The sequence below is a fragment of the Poecile atricapillus genome, chromosome W, assembly GCF_030490865.1.
Source record: "Poecile atricapillus isolate bPoeAtr1 chromosome W, bPoeAtr1.hap1, whole genome shotgun sequence".
NCBI lineage: Eukaryota > Metazoa > Chordata > Aves > Passeriformes > Paridae > Poecile > Poecile atricapillus.
The window spans coordinates 104,796,032-104,815,936 of NC_081288.1; the positions used below are offsets into that span (position 1 = coordinate 104,796,032).

At 42.4% G+C, this 19,905-nt stretch overlaps 1 protein-coding gene and 1 long non-coding RNA gene across 6 annotated transcripts in view; one reads left to right on the forward strand and one right to left on the reverse strand.

The window, feature by feature from the left end:
* Positions 1–13,699, reverse strand: part of LOC131591500 (peroxisome proliferator-activated receptor alpha) — a 57,989-nt gene extending 44,290 nt beyond the window's left edge. For 2 of the 5 annotated variants that reach the window (XR_009280400.1, XR_009280401.1), the window contains exons 1-2: positions 13,210–13,539; positions 10,782–10,904 (exon numbers count right to left, since the gene is read on the reverse strand). The gene's annotated coding sequence lies outside the window, so the exon portion shown is untranslated. Of the gene's footprint in view, positions 1–10,781; positions 10,905–13,209; positions 13,540–13,573 lie in introns of those variants that run through there. The other 3 variants (XM_058862286.1, XM_058862287.1, XM_058862285.1) reach the window with 3 other exon arrangements.
* LOC131591509 (uncharacterized) overlaps positions 13,566–19,905 on the forward strand; it is a 70,050-nt gene continuing 63,710 nt past the window's right edge. The window contains exon 1 of the long non-coding RNA XR_009280408.1: positions 13,566–13,706. This is a non-coding gene — a long non-coding RNA (uncharacterized LOC131591509). The remainder of the gene's footprint in view (positions 13,707–19,905) is intronic.

Here is a 19,905-nt window from a genome sequence, read left to right on the forward strand (position 1 = left end):
ACAGACACAAGTGGTGTACCTGGGATACGAAGTCTCCAGAGGACAGCGATCCCTGGGAGCAGCTAGGAAAGAGGCCATCTGCCAGATGCCCAAACCAGAGACGGTGAGAGATCTGCGCGCCTTTTTGGGGATGACAGGTTGGTGTCGGTTATGGATCTACCAGTACGGGATACTCGCTAAACCACTGTATGATTTGTTGAAGGAGGCTAAGAACATCCTAGTTTGGACTCCCGAGGCAGAAGAAGCCTTCAAGAAGCTGAAGATGGAACTAATGAGAGCACCAGCCTTAGGTCTCCCAGATGTATCAAAACCATTCTGGCTGTTCTCCCACGAACGACAAGGGATGGCCTTAGGAGTCCTAGCACAGCAGCTGGGACCACACAAGAGAGCTGTGGCCTACTTCTCTAAGCGATTGGATGAAGTAAGCAAAGGATGGCCAGGCTGTCTGAGGGCAGTGGCCGCAGTGATAATTAACATAGAAGAGGCCAGGAAGCTCACGCTGGGCCAAAAGGTGACTGTACTAGTATCCCACACCGTGTCAGCTGTGCTGGAACAGAAAGGCAACCATTGGTTGTCGCCTTCCAGATTCCTAAAATACCAGGCCGTTCTGGCTGAATCAGATGACGTAACCATTCAGGTAACTAACATTGTGAACCCAGCTTCATTTCTAGAAGGAAGAGCCCCGGCAGAACCCATCGAACACAACTGCCTGGAAACAATTGAAGCTGTCTATTCCAGTCGCCCGGACCTCAAAGAAGAGCCGTTCGAAGATGCGGACAACTGGTTCTCGGATGGCAGCAGCTTCGTGAAGCAAGGAGTAAGAATGGCTGGTTATGCGGTCACTACTACAGAAAGGGTAATTGAGTCGAACCCCTTACCCACAGGAACTTCAGCCCAGAAGGCAGAACTGATAGCTCTGACTCGAGCTCTGGAATTGGCAGAGAACATGCAAATCAATATATGGACAGACTCTAAATATGCCTTTTCTGTTGTACATGCTCATGGGGCCATCTGGAAAGAAAGAGGACTGTTGACTACACAAGGAAAAACAGTTAAACATGCAGAGGAGGTTCTGCGATTGCTAGAGGCGGTCCAACTCCCAGCTCAAGTGGCCATAATGCATTGTAAGGGACATCTGAAAGGCAATACTATTCCAGAAATAGGAAATAGAAAGGCAGATACAGAGGCCAAATTGGCTGCCACAAAGTCTAGGGAAGTGGGAATAACGGCCCTAATACCAGGAGACCTGGATATCAGTATCAAGCCAGATTACCAGGAATCAGACCATAAATGGATTCAAAGAAATAAGGGCAAAATATTAGAAAATGGTTGGGGTCAATTGGAAACAGGACAGTTAGTAGTACCAGGAAATGTGATGTGGCAGTTTGTAAAAGCAGAACATGAGAAGGCCCATTGGGGTTTGGATCCGCTTTACCAATATTTGCAAACCAGGATAGCAGGACCGAAATTATTTACTACTATAAAGCACGTAACATCCCAGTGCGAACGGTGCCTGAGAAATAACCCGAATACGGGAACCAAGATACACCAAGGAGCCATAAGTCGAGGTAAATTCCCAGGTGAAGTATGGCAAATTGATTTTTCTGAGCTCCCAAGAAAAGGGGGGCTTCGATATTTGTTGGTATTAACTGATACATTTTCTGGGTGGCCTGAAGCATTCCCTTGCAGGACAAACAAGGAAAGAGAAGTGACCAAAATACTGTTGAGTGAAATCATTCCGCGGTTTGGGGTACCGAAGAGTATTTCCTCGGATAGGGGTACACACTTCTGTGCGAAAGTGGTGAGAGCAATAAGCAAAGCATTACAAATCAAATGGCAATTACATACGCCTTATCATCCACAGGCCAGTGGACAAGTAGAAAAAATGAATCATCTTATTAAGCAGCAAATTGCCAAAATATGCCAAGAGACTAATTTGCAATGGTATCAAGCCTTGCCTATTGCTCTGCTGAGGCTGAGAGTCAAACCAAGGTCAAAAGAGAAGCTAAGCCCATTCGAAATCCTGTATGGTAGACCTTATGCTATGCAAGTTGTAAACGGGGATGCCATAGACCAAATCGGTAACCAGTACATTTATGATTATGTAATTACAGTGGGGAAACAATTGGATAAGAATGCTACCGTGGTGATAGAGCACCAACCTAAACAACCTGATTGTAAATTGCATCCGTTTAATCCCGGTAATTGGGTGTATGTTAAGAATCTTTTAGGAAAACCCCTACAAGAGAAGTGAGAGGGACCTTTCCAAGTGCTGCTGACTACCTTCACCGCGGTCCGGATCAAGGAGCGACCTACGTGGATTCATTACTCGCGGGTCAAGAAAGCTCCAGAGAGTAAACAAGAGGAACGGACATCATGATCTTGACTTCACCTCAGGCCCTTTCAACCCTGATCATTAGACTCTCGATAAGTATAGTTCTTCCCCAAGACTCTGCCCCAATAGACCCATGGTCTCACGCACACCAGTGTATCCACCCGGAATGGGGAGAGAAGGGACCCTATTTCGAGGTATATGCCCTACGTAACAATCAGCCATACGCAGGTAAATTATGGCATCAACCTTCCATGGTAGCATACAAGGGAGACCAAATCCAAATTGGGTGTCGAGAGCTTGACTCAGTGGAAGGAAAAACAAGGCAGCTAGTATTAACAATTCGATCCTTGAAGAAATCAGCATCCGAACATAACCTAATTACCTTTAGTCCGGTGAAAATGGGCAAGCCCACTATTTGGAGGCAGCAAAAAGGCCCAATTTCATGTCGGTGGAGTGATTTCCGGGAAGATCCAACCGGATCACAGCCCCAAAACACAGTAATTTATAGAAAAGATTCGCTTGGGGAGCTGCGTCCTCAAAACATAACCCTTGACCCTCACCCTCTTCTTTTTCCTGCGAGAAAGATCGTGGCATCTGGTGGTCCCGAGGAAGGGAAGGCACGGTGTGAGATGGCATTTAGATTGGATCAATCGATGTCGTTCATATGCGAAAGACAGTTGAAGATACCGGAACAATGTCTTAGCCTAGAGGGGGTCCCTGGTGGGCATGCTGTTGAATATAAGGTGGCACTATCGGAAGACGTGATCTCCTTATATCCAAATCTAGACTAGCCCCAAGAAACCACTCCACCAGCGGAATGCAAAGTAGTGCACAATTTAACCTTTGTAGGGCCTCAAGTGATAAGGAAATCTAATGAACTAAAATTATTATTGGACCCCACTTATTCCCTGAAAAAGGTGCAGATGAATATACATGCCGATGTTACACATCTGCAGAAGGATTGCCGACCATTTATACAGCAAAGCCTTAAGAGATGGAATGCATGGCTAGCAACTAGGTCCTATCACAGGCGGGCGCAAAGGGATATAAGTGGATGGGTTGGTACTAGATTTGGAATACTGAATGCAGTAGATCAAGAGGTATTGGTGAACAAATTGAGCACTGTCACCACCAACTTAGGAAAACTCAAAGTGCCGCTGAGTTCATCTATGCTTACATTGGCAGAGACACAATCGCTAGTAGTAAAATTACTAACCATGGTAGCAAACCATACTGCAGAAGATTTTGTAAAGCTCGCTAATTACACAGGAGAACTTAGTAAAGACATTGCACTCGCTATCCAATGCTCTCAGACACAACAGTGGGTACAATCGGTAGCGGCAGGAATAATGAGAGAAAGAACGTCAGGTATATTACCTCAAAAACTAAGAGAAACAATATTAAAGGACAATCATACTACACAATTCGAGAAGGACCACCAAGCCTGGTGGCAGTTAGTAAACTTCACTTATGAACCTCAACAGGAACAGATCGAAGCTTATGTCCTCACCATCAGTGCGGCAGAGGAAAGAGCTATTTTTCCTATCCTCACCCTAGGGACAATACAACAAGATGTCATTGTCAAGCCAATAGATCACAATGTTTGGGCCAGTTATGATTATATCAAAAATAAGTGGCAATCGGTTAGCACAGAGGCATGTATTCCTAGAGGACAGCTAGGCTATGTTTGCGAAAACGCTGTAGTAGAGGCAGAAGATTTATGCTTAGATGCTGAAAATAGAGTGTGCACCTTTGAAGTGCTTTTGCATAATAGAACACAGTCACAAGTTTACTATATAGGGAATGGGTGTGCTTGCGTACGGACAGCCTGTGACAATGTCACTATAGATAATTGCCAAGAGGAAACTAACAATACTAACTTTTGTGTATGCAACTTTACCAAAATAGTGGGTTGCGATTTTCATTATACTGTCCCAATAACTACTCAACAGCTAATTAACACAGATTTTAACCTGTATCGAGAAATACCAGAATTGCAAATAGGGATGGATGTCAAAATTCTCAAAGCAATGCTCGCACACCCTAAAGTAAAGAAATTGGTGCAAAGAGTGAATCAAACGACTAAACGGATGGTATGGCAGGTAGAACATGATTCAGAAAGAATAAAGAATGTCCTCACCGAAGTAGAACAAGTAGGCCAGCATCATTGGTGGGATATCTTCACAGGATTTTCCCCAACAGCTACACAGGTTTTCAATTACCTGGTGCACCCAATGATATTGGTAGTTGGAGCCCTGTTGGTTTTAGCTTTTACAAATATTTTTATGTGGTGGAAGCTAAGGATCATAATGAAAAGGACCCAAATGGTTTGGGCTATGGTACGAGCGCATCAGCGCTCTTAGGATCAGACATCAGCACTCTTAGGATCAGACCTTGACGAAAGAATTCGTAAGTCATAAGAAAAGGGGGGAATGAAGCCATAAAATAGATAGCCTTCGAGAAATAATGGGTTAAAACATAGAATATGAAGGGAACACCTGGAAGCAATAAACACAACGACAGGAGGGGAAGATAAGGATGAAAAATCACCGGACAAAGCGTAATTCAAGCCGAAGCTAAAGCATGCCTAATGTCAATATGACAAGTTGGCCCTAGGAGCTTAGGAACTCGGCCAACTACACCGGGAAAGGACCAAATTTGGAAAGAAGTTCAAAAGTTTAAGGAGGAAGACTCCTCGGAGACCCTCGCCCACGATGAAGGCCGACCGGAACGACCCCCGAAAAGATCCTCAAAATAGAAGTTTCCGCCCACGCCCCGCCTACGGCACGCCCCATATGAATATGCATGGATATGATGTAATCCCAAACCTAAAACTGTATAAAAGGCACGCTTTTGCTGTAAGACTTTGGAAAACTCCCTTTAGAGATTTCCCCAACGTGCACGTTGCTAATAAAATACCTCCTGTCTATCTGACTTAAACTGCGTCTCTTAGACAGTTATTTATCGCCTTTTGGGGCAAAATTCGGCATCACTGGGGGCACAGGACAGCAGACCAAACTGCATATATCTGACAGTTAACTAGACCAGAAGAGGTGAGAAAACAATCCTGAAAATTGCTCTCAGTTTTGGGGCAAAACTCTCTTCCAAGACTGATCTGGACATTTGCCTGCATTACCCCCTAATTCTTGCAGCCATCTTAATGGCAACATTCTTCCTGAATAAAGAGCTATTGTTTTGGAACAAGACCTTCAATCTAGAAGGAGAGGAAAAAAAGAAAATGATAAATTAAAATTACTTAATGCAAAAATTTGAAAGGTGTGTTTAGCGTATTGATTTAAGACTGTGAAAAGTTTCATTTAAGTCTTACCTGCCATTTAATGACTAGACCTTGCAACCCCCCATTTTTAGTCAACTTAGACAGATACAACTTCTCCATCTGACAAACTCCCAAATTTTGCCACCCTGATCTCATTACACGTCCTGCTCAGAAAAATAGAAATAAAAAAGCTCACAACTTTGCATCTGCACCTTTTCCTACAAAAGCACTCCTGCTTAAGACCAGTACTCCTTTAAAAGAGACATGAAGTCTCTTAGTTTTCTCTTTTCATTTATAGTTTAAACTTCTAGTTCAGGCTCCTTATTGTTTTGGTTCAGGACAGAAGTCCAGTTGCTTCAGTATCTGATACTTCAATCTTTGCTTCCAAGATCAATAATAACAAAAAATATGTATCTTACTCAAGAATACTTCCTTTCTGTCACCAGCACACTCCTTATCGCAAATCTCAGGTTACAGTCCTTTTCAATATTCTCTTAGCTGTCTTATCCCTCTCTTCTATCAGCCATATCAAGCCATCCCCAAATCACCTCCTTCACCCTCTTGGTCCTTCAGTCTCCTATCTCAGCTCCTCCAGCATCTGCACAGCTGCACCGGCCTCACCATCTGCAACTCCTCGCATGATTCACTACCAAACATAACAGACCATGATTATTCACTGTTTGAAAAGCTACAGTGGAATTTATATCTGTTTCTGGAAGAGATTCAAGAAGCCTGAATTTGCCTTCTTAGCAGAGAACACCACCACTGTGTATTTTCAGTCGTTTTATTTCACTGATAAACTTCATTCCCTTGTCCAGACATAATAACATGACTTATTTGATAAATTCAATTCAGCTTAACAGAAGGATTTATATCCTTTGAAAAATAATGACCCTCAGATAAAATATTACAGACTTAGACCCCTTCTGCTTGCAAGTGTCTTTTTGGAAACTGAGTAATTCCAAAGGGCCACCTTTTATACTCTTCTACCAGCACAAAATAATTCAATGTTCTCCTGTAACTAGTATCTGAAGTTGCGTAGTTTACTTATTCTTTATTGTGCTATAATTTTACTCATTCATTAGAAGTATTTTTACAGGCTCTTGTTGCTCAGCTATTACATTTAAGCAAACAAACAAATGAAACTTGCTAAAAATAAACTAACTTCAATTTAATGTCATGCCACAACTCAGAGTGGAATGTGAAACAAAATTCTTTCACTTTTTGTTGCTGGTTTTTTTGTTGGTTTTGATTGTTTTTTTAAGAAAATGGCCTTCAGTTTTATTCTGACAATTCAAACATCCCTACCTTTAAGTTTTTCTTAGTGATAAATATTATCACACAAAACAAACTTTACACTGAATTAGCGTTACTGACAGGAGCCTTGGCAACAGGCATGAATGCAATTAATCTACATTTTTTGGCAAATGGACATCAAGTACTTGTACTTGCATGCTCCTGACGTGTCAGATAGAGGATATATTTGGGACACATGACTTGACAGCTCTAAATCAGGTCACTCACTACAGAATAGAGATCACAAGCCTCACACTCCTGCGTAATCAGAAAGTGGCAAACTATAACCAACTATTTTCCTGCCATGTTTTCCCTGCTCTTCCTCTATGACATGAAGGGTATCTGGTGTTCAGTTTAACAGCAATACCAGCACTGCTGTACCTCTGCCACCCCACTCCTGTTAACCAAGGAAGCAACTGAACTGCAGAAAGGTGGAGGAAGAACACGAGTCCAGTGAAACACCCAGGAAAAGTAAACCTCTTAAAAAAGCCGTGTATGTACTTTCATATTCCAGTTTTACTTCACTTTGTAAGGCATTTCAGCTGGCTTGAATCAGACTTTGAAAGAGCAGTACACAGCACACAGTCCCTCTTTGGACGACAGCCGAGTTACTGGTTGCAAAATAAAGTTACCTGAAGAGTACCTACACAAGTCAGCTTAAGTACCATAATAGCTCCCTCGCATCAAAAGGATATCCCTTCAGTAGCGCCCTGGCACTGCCGGCCCCGCACCTTCCAGCCACGCTGCTCCCCGGTGCCTGCGCTGGCTCTGGCGCTCCGGATCCCGCTGGCCACCTCTGGCACGGTGAATGACCCGGGGCCAGAGCTGCTCCGGAGCCTCCCCGACACCGCTCTGGCCCGCAGCAGCCTGGCAGGCTCCCTGGAGAGCGCCCAGCCCAGGGCACTGCACGCTGCTCTACTTCCCTGCACTCCCGACACTCCGAGCCAGCTCCCGGGAACGGTCCCCGGCCAGTTTCATTCTCCAGTGTAGACACAGCCTCGGTGAAACAATTCCGCTCGCTGAATCGGTGGAAGCAAAACACAGTAAAACCACAGACAGCTACGGAGCTAAACAGACCCACTGAGGGGCAGCAAACAGGATGGATGGAAGCGTATAGATGGGAGAAGGAAAGAAGGAGCCTAGATCAGATCCAGCCATACCGTATAGCCACACTTCTTGCTGTAGCCCGTACTTGCAGGGCTGTCAGGAACCACCGACAGAGGACATCCCACTCGTTTTTGCATTTATGTATGCTCATTCATAACACATACACCCCCCGCCTCCTTGTCATGTAAAAGAAATAAAATTAATGATAGCTGCAAATGAAACAATTCTATGTTCTTAGAGGATAATCATTATTACATTTCCATGGGATTTATTACAGTATTTATAATCTTGAGAAAATACAACTCCTTGTGAATTTGGTTAGAATGACGGCAGCCAGTATGCTGAAAATCAGGTGCCCAGAACATACACTTATCTTGAAAATTTGACAGCTGTTTGAAAATAATGGCCTGTTTATGCACAGTTACATCTGTACATCTCCAGCACAGAATGACAGGCACAGCTGCTGCTTTGTTCAGAGGCAGGAACCCTGTGCTGCTTGTCTCTTACTTACCTAGGTACCAAAGCTTATCTCCTACTTACATAGGTACTAAAGCTGCTACCTGATTTGATCACACTGGCCTGCTTAACTGCACACAGCATGTCCCTTATCCTGAGGTGGGCAAAAATATTCAAAAACTTCATTTGTTTTATATATATATATATATATGCATATGTATATGCAGCTATTTTGTAATCTTCCACTGAAAACTGCCAACAAGCCAACAATACTATGTCCTGTGGGCTGCTATTAATTGTATTTTAACATCAGAGTGTATGAATTAATTGACAGCTGCACTGGAGGATTCCTCCACCCTGTTGGACAGAAATGCCACCAGGCACTAATAAACAAGAGTTTCCAAAGCAGTCTCCTGACACAACACTCACCTTCTCCCTCCTCCTCCTCCCCTGCAGATCCAATTGGTTCCACATATTCCTGAGCCTTACTACTCCAGGGAACGTTTTCCATACATATTGAATAAAGATTGAATAAAGAGTTTGATATTGTTTAATGGGAGCCTGCCCCATGACTCCAGTGTCAGGTACTTTGTACCATTCTTCCTGAAGCAGTAGTACTAACAGCAGATTAGCAAACATCATCAGTAATTCAAGTTCTCACTTTCAAACAAGGTTTTGCAAATAAGACACGAGTTGTTCTCACCTTATGAACATTCATGTTCAGTGGTTTGTTCTGTGGTTTGTTATATCAATCATTTTCCATAAATAATTTTTAAGACAAAACAGGCATGTAGCACTTATTTGTGTAACAAAACAAAACAAAACAAAGAATGGCAATACAAACCTATATTCAGGTAATAGAGCTTACTCAGCATAACAGTGCTGGATGCATGGATATACACAACAAAACAGTAAGACCTGCCTCCAAACCTTAATGTAGAATATTTCAAATGATCCATTTTTATGATTTTTTTGCTGTTGTTAAATGCAAGTAATACTAAGCTATAGTGGTATTATTTTTCCATTCAAAATACATCAAACTCTAAAACAATGGTAAGTTCTCTCAGCTCCAGGATGTTATACACTCACAAATGAATAAGGATTTGCTCAACCAGCACACCAAATAGCAGCTCTGGTTTCCTTCTACGTACTTCTCAACAAAATGAAAACAAACTAATGAGATACAAAAATATGAAATATGAAAATGTTGGACTAACTCGCTTTCACATGTATTGCATCTGCCTGGAAAAAAATGCCAAAGTGCTGTACAACCTCAGTACAACTTCAGCTCACTGCTGAGTTCCTCAAGGCAGACACATTTTGGAACAAGTTTCTTTTACTATTTGGAAGGATTTAGTGAACAATTTCTCAGCTTATAAATATTTTAAAAACCACGATAGTGTAGCAGCATTTTTAGAAAGGGACAGGTAATTTGCCAAATGCTTGCCAATCTCTCCTACTCTTAGGGTTTCCACAGGCATGAGACAACTTGAACTTAAAACAATAAATTTAGATGAATACAGCACCACAGAACAAACTATGCCTCTTTGGTAGTTTGCAAAGTATAAAAAATTTTAACACCAATCACATTTTAAGACTTAGAAAAGACCCACAAAAACCAGTTGTGTAACAAATAAAGCCTCAGTCAGGATTGGAGTGCCAATGAGTTGTGGTTTATAATTTATATTAATCTATGCATGAGAAGTCCTTCACTGGACACAGAAATTACACTTCTTAGATATTTAAAGACACATGCAATGCACTTATAAATAAATATTGTTTCATAAGCAGAAACTATGAGAAGTGGTATGAGGAAGTGGAGTCAGATTTGGCAACATCTCAATGCCACATGCAATCTAGTCACACAAGAGTCTCCTCATATCACTTGGGTATCTTTAAAACATGTCAGATATCACACTCTGAGAGATTTGAGTTTTATTTTGAAGATAGTGATGATTAAGAGCCTAACCTTACCAGAATTTTTACTTCAGTGAAAAATTCAGTCTTCTATTTCATATAAAGTCATTCAATATTTAATTTAAAAGACCTGGTCCTTTGAAATGCTGAGCTTAAGATAAGCTTTGAAATGCTGAAATGCTTAAGAATTCAGAATTCTACTGACTAGCACCTAAGACAGCAGTAGATATCAGAACATAAGGAAGTTTTACTTTGTTCTCCTGATTGTACTACTGTTTTCTGTTTATCAATTATTTATTGGCATTACATGCTCAGATCTCTTTCCTTTAGTCATTTGACTATACATTAATCACTCTTTACAGAGATTCTATGCCAGTCTAAGTATGTACTCACCTCTTCATGCAGCATCTTGCAAGGCTGAAACAGAAGTTGTTTTTCAGAATCTCTTCCCCTTCCATTTCATGTGCAGATTGGTGATAACAAGCAGTTTTTCATCAATAAAAAGCTGCTGACATTCTTAAAAAATAAAAATAAAGAGTTAAAAAAAATTCCCAGGGCTTATAATACTGATTGTACATAGCTGTGATGTAATATTACTTAAGAAAAATATTTCTTTATGCTTCTTCCAGAAAAAAAAGAAAAAAGCTTTCATTTCACTTGGGCTAAAATTATTTTTTAAACAACTGAGTTTTTTTAATATGTCCCTAGTTTTACAGCAGGACCACACTGACATCTAGCTAACTAGGGAATAAAACTGGCATATCCCAATATAATTCTGATTTTTTTTCCTTCATACTAAAAGAATTCAAAACAACTCAACCAAGAATACTATCGTGACAGCCCTGTGTTATTTTAATTATCTGTTACAGAGTAAAATACTTTTACTCCTAAAGAGCATTCTCACAAATTTCCAAGTTTTTCTGTAGACACATTTAGAGTAGTTATGGTTTCCAAGGTACATACACAGCCCCATGAGATGTCTTTGCAATGGACCTTTATTTTGAGGATTTATATTCCAAAGACAGAGATTTTGTTGTTATATACTTTATAAGGCCTATATAAAAAAAGCACACATAGCTAAAAAAATACCAAACAAATTAAAGATTCATAGAGATTTGGAAAAAGTGGATTAAAAATGTTTAAATTCCAAAATGATGTAAGAAAATATGCTTGCACATTTAATAAATAATAATTCAACTTCATTTCTTTTCCAAGACAAGTATGGTGTTCTCTTTTTTTCCCCCTTGCAAAAATATGATATGTGCAATAGAAGCAGAACTCAGAACCCAAGTCTCATTAGGAAAGCTATAGAAAAGACAAGAATAGAGCTGTTTGCAATTTTGAAGTACAAGCTGCTTCTGAAAAAAAAATAGTAAGAAAAGTTATGTTTCCTTGCCCATTTTGGAACAACAGTGAGCATTACAATCCATATTTTAAAATAAGATTAGTATCTTAGGCCATATATCCTACTCTCCTGTAGGACATTGTTGTCCCTTATATTTTTATAACACTCCACACATGAAATATTAACGGCGTAACAACACAAGATCACAACTGAAGTGTAACCCTCTCTCCATGGTTTAAAATTCATGATACCCTTTATGAAGACTACAGTATTAACAGAAAATGAGTATACTACAGGACTACTGCAAAGCAAGTGACAAACCCACAAAGCGCTTCCAATATGTAGCTAAAACTCCCTATGCACCTGACTGTAGAGGATGACAGTCAATATAAGGCACCATCAGCTTGATAAGACTGTTTTTTTGGACCATGCTAAGAGTTCCTTCCAAACATGGGAAAAAAGAGCGAGCATATTGTCTGTGGAGTCCCACAAACCTCCGATAAGGTCTGCACACTCTCATCCTTCCAATACACTACATTGAAATCGCTTGAAATTCCCAAAGTTGGTACTCAAAGCTACTACAAGCCGAAGGCTGCTCAGTAGCTCATGCCAGCCAACAAAGGTTATGATACTGGTTTAGGTTTAGCAGACGTGTGACCACATCACATGAACCAAAACTGCCTCAGTTCCAGCACGAGACCAGGTGGCAGCCTCAATGCTAAGTCAATGATTCAGGATTTACAAAGGAAACACTTCTTACAGCTGATCTGTTTTGCTGCCTGCAAAACAAATCTTAAAAAGGTGAGCAGTGCCAGATGCCAATGAGAAAGTCTGTGCATGTTCTGTAATACAGGCAGTTTGACCACTATTTTCCTTCACAACAAAACTTATGCAATACCTTTATTAGTGCAGTAATACTAAGACACCCAATGCCAAAAGTGCCAAACATTATCATTCCAGATAATCCTGTGTGACGAATCCTGTGCTCATACTACTTCCATCAGAGTTTAGGAACAGCTCCCCATGTCATTGAGTGAGACTGGGCCAATCTTAATATGTATAAAAGGCAACACCTTTTCGCACTCCTTTCCATTGTTACTTCTGGAATACTTTTTGAAAAGCAAGTATCCAGCCCCATAGGGACAACCAAGAACTCGGCAAACCACAAAAGCAAGCCCCGGAGGCGTTCCAAATGACCTGTTCCTCGCTCCCAGGACAGAGGACCCTCCTCTGACCAGCCGACCGGGGACAGCACAACCCGCCTGACTGAGCCAAGCCAACAGCGGGAACCTCCAAGCACATACTACTTTCTGCCTAGTGCCCGAGTTCATCCCAGGTTAAGGGCAATCCAGATGTTCCATTTAGAAGACGTGACAGTTGCCAACCAGCCCCTCGTGCGACAGGGGGCATCACCCCCTCCTCTGTTCCCACCTCCAGCCCCTGAAATCCCGCTCCTCGCGGTTTACCGGGCTTTACCTGCGCCCGCCCGCGCCGGGCCGGCTCTGCCCGTCCCGCAGCCTCTCGGCCCCGTTCCCGCAGCCGGGGGCGGGCGCCGCGCCGAGCGAGCAGCGGGAGCCGCTACAGCATCTCCCGGGCCGGCTACCTCCTCCTGCTGTCCGCCGCCACTCCGCCGAGGGCTTCACACCGCGGGGCCGGAGAGATAAGTAATAGCGAATAGCAAGGGAGGGGAGGAGAAGAAAGGACAGGTCATTAGCAAAGCCGCCGCCGCGTTAGCGAGGCGGGGGCGTCACCCAACCCCGGGCGGGCGCTCCCGCCTCCTGCCGGCGCCCCGGCCGGGACACGGGCACCACTCGGGCGGGGGGCGCCCCTAAGGCAGTACCGTGCATCGCTGCCGCGGGCTGCGCAGGGCCGGGCCCGACCGAGCCGAGCCGCGTCCCCGGTGCCGGCGGAGAAGGAGCGGGAGCGGGGCGAGAGCGGGGCGGGAGCGGCCGGTGACAGATTCCGGAAGTGAGGTCGGCACACACCTCCCGCCGCGGCCGCGAGCCATTGGCGGGCCGGGGGCAGCCCCGCTCCCCTCACTGCCTTCACAGCCCTCACACTCCTCATTGCCCTCACTCTCTTCACTGCCTTCCATCCCTCACTGCCTACATTGCCCTCACATCCCTCCACTGCCTTCAGATCCCCTCACTGCCCTCACATCTCTCGCTCCCCTCAGACCCCTCACAACCCCCCGGCCCCGGGTCCCTGCGTGCCCCGCATTTTCACCGGGACACGAGGCTTGAGGGGGTCCAGCCTGAGATCCCGGGACATTCGGTCAGGAGGGCGGCCCGGCTGCCGCGGGCACGGTGAGCGCCGCCTGCCTGAGAGCCGTGGCTGTGCGTGTTTGCCTTAACTTTTGCATTCCATGCGGGGAAAAAACCCCCAACCAATCAAACAAACTAAACCAAAATTTAATCAGGAACCTCACTTAATTTGTGAGCTGGGTAGTCAATGTCACAGTACCGGGATGATAAGACTCACTTAAGATGTTTTCAATGGGAAGTTAAATGAGGCCTAGAAAGGCTCCGTTTTGGGGGGTTTAGTACATACTGCAGTGAGCACCACACTTAATTCCATATATTTCTCATTAATTTGGGTTTAGCACATGGCCCTGGACACCAGAGCTCTCAGTGCAGAAACAGCAAGCCCCCAAAGGCATGGCTCAGGAGCAGCCAGCAAAAGGCAATATTGACCATGGAAAACAGAAGCTAACTAAAAGCCTTATATTTATCTTAAGCCTTTTCACACTGTTTCAAATTGGTTCTGGTTGCACTTCGACTTCTCAACCACTAGACCTGCTCCAAGGTCTGTCTCAAGCTGGGCCAATACCCAATGCTGCAAGAATCAGTAGATTTAGCAGGTTAATTCCCAGTTTACACACCTACATATTTTCTCACAGGTGAGGTGACATGGGTGGAAGTGCTGCAGTACAATTTTCTAGAGTAAGATGTTGGAATGGATGTAGACTTTTGCCTGTGGAATATGCACGTTTTGAGGGATTCACCACTGTTGCTAGTGAGATGCATGCCAGGCTGACTCAGCTTTCTATCCACACCTCATCCTGTCCTGACTCATGCACAAGTGTTGTCCCAAAGGCAGTAAAATCACAAAATATTTATTGGAATTCAAAATGAGTTGTGGGTTGTTTCCTGTTTATGAGCTGTGGGCTCCTCAGCCCACACCAAACATAGAGCAACCTCCGTTTGCAGAAAGGAGGGCTGTGTTACTCCAGGCATGGAGAAGAGCTCTCTTTACCCCTGTTCTGGAAGTGATTCTTCTGAAGAACTTGGAAACATTTTGTCCATGAAAATGACTGGTGTTGCAGAAAGTGGTAAAGAAGGACAATCTATTCCACACTTAGAATACCTGCACAGGAGACTGTAGTAATTCCTTTTGTACTGAAAGAGCTTTTAAAGTGTAGAATACTGACTGTATTGTGTAAATTTGTATTACAAAGTTCAAATCTTAATCACATACTAAATATCATAAAAGTCCATTAGTTATTTAAATATGCAAGCTTTTAGAAATCAGAAATTAGATAATTTACTAGGTTTTTAGCTGGAATAACCTTCAATTAGTGCTATATTCTATTAATATGTAATAACCTTATTACAATTGCCTAACAGCTCGACAGTTGTGGAAGAAGCAGCCAGATTTGTGCAATTGTTGATTTTCCATCTTTCCAGTAGCCAGCTGGCTTTGTCAGAGGCCTTCACAGCCACGCACAGCATTCCTATCACAAAACATTTTCATTTGCAAAAGAGAAATGCCTTTTCATTTATTTAAAGGCCAGATATGGAGTCTCTTATAACAATTCTGTGTGAGCAGATGAGCAGCTCCAAGCCAGCACAGACTCATTCAGAAGTCTGAGAGGACAGACCAAACCAGGAAAAATTGGCAGTGCCTTCGCCACCTCCTCCAGCTACGGGTAGAATTCAGGAAGTGGGCTGACCCTGCGCTCAAATATTTGCTGTGGTTTCTCTTGCTGATTTGATGATAGAGATTTTAACAGACAATGGGCCTTGTTTTTGCTGGATCATCGTGAAATACTCCCCCTACAAAGTCGATAGAGCCATAGAGCCTTCTCATTTGAGTATTTATTTGAAGTGGGAACTGCAGAGACCTGATATCGTAGCCAGGACTTTATCAGCTGAAATAGCATACATAGGGTTCTGTTTCTCTTTGAGTGCCTCTTGAAGCCTTACAGAACTAATGTACATATACTACTGGAATACAAATTAATCTATCATTCTTATTGAAAGAATAGTAGAGGCTGGACAATCACAAAGCAACAAGTTTTATGAGCAGAGGTCACTAGCAGAAGTCTAGAAAACTGTCAGAGTGTAATTTAAATCCTTTTCTGTATAACTATGTGCATGCTGGATCCTGCACCCTTGAGCTTGGTCAAAATACGCCAAAGCCAAAAGTCCCATGTGATAATGAACAAGAGAGGATTAAATCTGATTTATTTAATATACACAGTATGCAAATTAGTATTAAAAGAACAATTCTCTCTCAGTTAGATCAAACCCCTTAAGAAAACCCAAACAGCCAAGAAAACTAGCGAAGCACAGGAGACCAGTATCCACCCTGAGCTTTCCTTATGAAGCTCTCACTCAGCATAGCAGCCTGGGTACAGAAATATCTGTGCTGCTTTCCTTTGCTGTTGGTTTTAGGTCAGGCTGGATTTGAGGGCTGGTTGTTTTTAGATGCATGTCTCTCTCCTGGATTAGAGCAAAGCTCTAAGGCTAAAGGTGATAAATGAAAACATTTATTTAAGTCACATGAGACTCATGTACCTCATTTTACTATGACAGGTTTTGCATGGAAGCAGGATGCAACTTACAGGTTTACACAAGCCTACTGTTCCAAAAAAACTATTTAGACACTTAATTTTTTAAAAAAAATCTTAGATGAGCTTATATTTTCCAACAAAATAAGCAATGAAGCTGTTACATTTAATTTCTGTTAGAGATGTTTACCATGCCACCCCATCTATATAAGGTAGGGCCTTGGTCATTCAGATAATTTCATGTTTGAAAGTTACTTTGCTCATTATTCTTCACTTACTGAAACAATTCATTACTTGTCAGAGCATCAAGATCAAACATTGCAGGTGTTCATACATCTCTTCCTGTGTCAAAAAGACTTCAGAAGAGTTGTATGGAAAATCATGGTGCTTTAAACTTATTAACATTCTTAAGCCAAAATGTTTAGAATTCCTCTCATTACTCTTTATGCTGGTGCTGTCATTGTTGCTATGGGTTTTCACTACATGATTGCCATCCAGGTTGAGAACTAGTGAATTATTTTTTTTTAGTGTTTACCCCCTCATCATTATTACAGCCAGTGTGATTCATTTCTTCATTTAAATAAAAAAGTTCTTTAAAGAAAACTATTAGCAGTGAGAAAACACCTTTCATACAGTAAAACAAGATGTCCCAAGTCTTTATTCTGAGGGGGAGGCCATGCTGGAGCATTCTGCAAAATGGAGAGAAAGCAGAGGGAAAATTACTGACTTGAAAACACCTTATGGGAATAAGAAATTACTCTTAAAATTCAGCTGTGGCTATTCTTTCCCAAATTTTCCCTACCTTCTCCTCTAAATAATTTCTTTCCCCAGTGTAAGATCCCTTTTCTATACATTTATTTTTGTGCTGGACACTGCATTACCAGATTCAGCAGAATTTAGCAGGTTTATTTATGGGTTTTGTTTTTGGTCTCTGAGAACTGCTAAAAATCAGTTAAACTTAATATAATAAATGTATACATTTTTAGAAAACAAATCACTGCTTGGTATCTTGGTCTGGGGAGAAGTTTTGTTATTCTCTTACTGGAGTGGATTGCTCCTTCCTTTCTTTGATGAATGTGGTACTTGCCATGGTGTGACTGAGGGAACAAATTTCCACCTTTTTGGCAGATTTTTTCCCCTATTATCCTTGGAAATAAATGTACTCTTAATTTAATTGCTTAATGCATTTTAATTTATTGATCCCTGTATTTCCAGTCCTTTGAACTGAATACTCTTTGAATGTTTCCTGTTTACTTTTGTTTTGTTGGCTTAGTGAAGCCTTTGTTGCCACTTTTTCTCCAATCTCTGTTTCCCAGTTGGTGTTTTATCTGTGTCACTTGAGATTCTCTTCTTGGGTGATATACTTAAATTCTGTCCCTGTTGTCCCCCCCATAACTGTGATTCAAATCTTACTCATGAGTGACTATTGCAACATATCTTTTGGCCCTCATTCTCCCCTCTCTCCAGCTAAAGCTAACTTTCACTGTCGCCTCTCAAGTCTCTTTTCTGTTTACGTCAACTCTACTCCCTTTGACGTCTGCTTCCAATTCCCAGCTCCTCTTTCCTGTAATTTCTGGTGCACTCTCTACTGTCCTTTACCAATCCTGTAGGAAACCTGCCTCTTCCCTGCACAGCCTGTACATGAGCATGATACAGCACAAAAAAGAAGCAATGTCGAATGTTTGGTGTTTCTTAATACAATTATTAGCAATTTCTACTTTAAGTTTTCTTTAAAATGTGTCCTCCTATGCACCTCTGCAGTGTGCATTTATTCCCTTGCATGCCTCTATCAGCTTATGCTGTCAGTGGTCAATTCTCCCAGCATCAATGCTTATCTATCCTTGTCTAGCTTTAGTTGTAGCCTTAATGTAAGTTGCAGAAGTTTCTGGGTCTTCACTCATGCTTTATGTAGATTTCAAGAAGGAATTGCTGTGAAAATATCAGCTTGCCCTAAATAATTTTGCTTCGTAAATAATTTGGTCCAAGTGCAGAAATTAAAACTGAAGTTGCAGCTTGTGTTCGCCTCCATACCCTGTACACCTCATGCACCAGTGGTGTAGAAGCACACCTCTTTAGCAAGGAGATGTAGTGTTTGTACAGGCTGTACTGCAGCCAGAGCAGCCAAGAGGATGCAGTGGTTGTACACACATTGTACTGACTTCCAGAGCACCCGAGGAGATGCAGTGCCAATCATGCCTGTGTGCTTGTTTTGGTGCAAAGTCCGGTGGCTCCTGGAGGGGAGCTCAAAGCTTAAGCCGATTTGGGTTTGTTTGTTTTTAGCTGAGGCTGTTAAAGGGAAAGTACAGGTTGCTGCTGTTTCCAAAGCTGGCAGCATGTGGCACACAGCAGGCTACTTGCCAGGTGGTAGTGGTGCTGTGTATCCACACCAGTGCATTTTCCAGAGTTCATCTAATCACAGGTTTGCAGTTCTCCAGGATCTTTAATGCAGTTTATTTCCTTTGTACTGCTTGTACTTATCTCCCCCAGAGGAAGGACAAGTATTTCTATCATGCCATCAAGTAAAAATGTTGAGTTTGGGTGCTTTGGGTGTTTAAATGTGAGACTTAGTCAAAGCAATTAGCTGAGTAACCATTCAGCCTAAATTGTTTTCCTACCCTGTTTCCAGGCCGTGACTAACACCTGCTGTGATACACACCCAGCCTTTTCCAGCACTCACAAGTGATACACCAAGATGCCTTGGGATGAACAACACAGCTCATTTCGGGGCTCTCTGCTCAATCATTGCACATCTACAAGTCAGACTTCAAAACAAAAGCCCATATAATGGGGCTGATGCTTTGTAGGTACCAGTTTTTCCTTTAAAAGTTGACTGTGCACATTCTTGTTCAAGTGCTTCTCACTGCTCTTCACACTGATCAGCTTTGCTGTGTGAATAGGAGCTGCTAGTAACTGAGTCCTAGATAGGGTTTGTTGTTTTTTTTTTTAAAGCAAGACTGTACTTCTAAAATTGTTTAAAGTGTTTAACAAAACAATTTGTAAACCAGATATTAAAAAACATAGAAGAGGGAGGTCAGATGAGACTTGAAAACACATTGTCATAAAACAGATTAACAAGCTTGTTATTGGCTAGAGATTGGGGCTTACCCCAGGCCAGCAGCAGAAAGGCCACAGTTTTCTAATCCTGTGGCCTCAGAAACATCCCAACATCCAGTACCACCTTATTTGTCTTCATGCCATGCTGCACCACTCCTCAATCTTCCCAATTCCAACTCTTTGCAGGGCTATGCTCTGAACCAGATCAGAGAACCTGTTCCACTGAAAAATAATAGAAAATAGCAGCAGAAAATAAAAAAAAAATTAATGATCTAATTCATGGCATGTGCCTCACATCTGTGAGGAACACTGGCTGAATTCCTGCC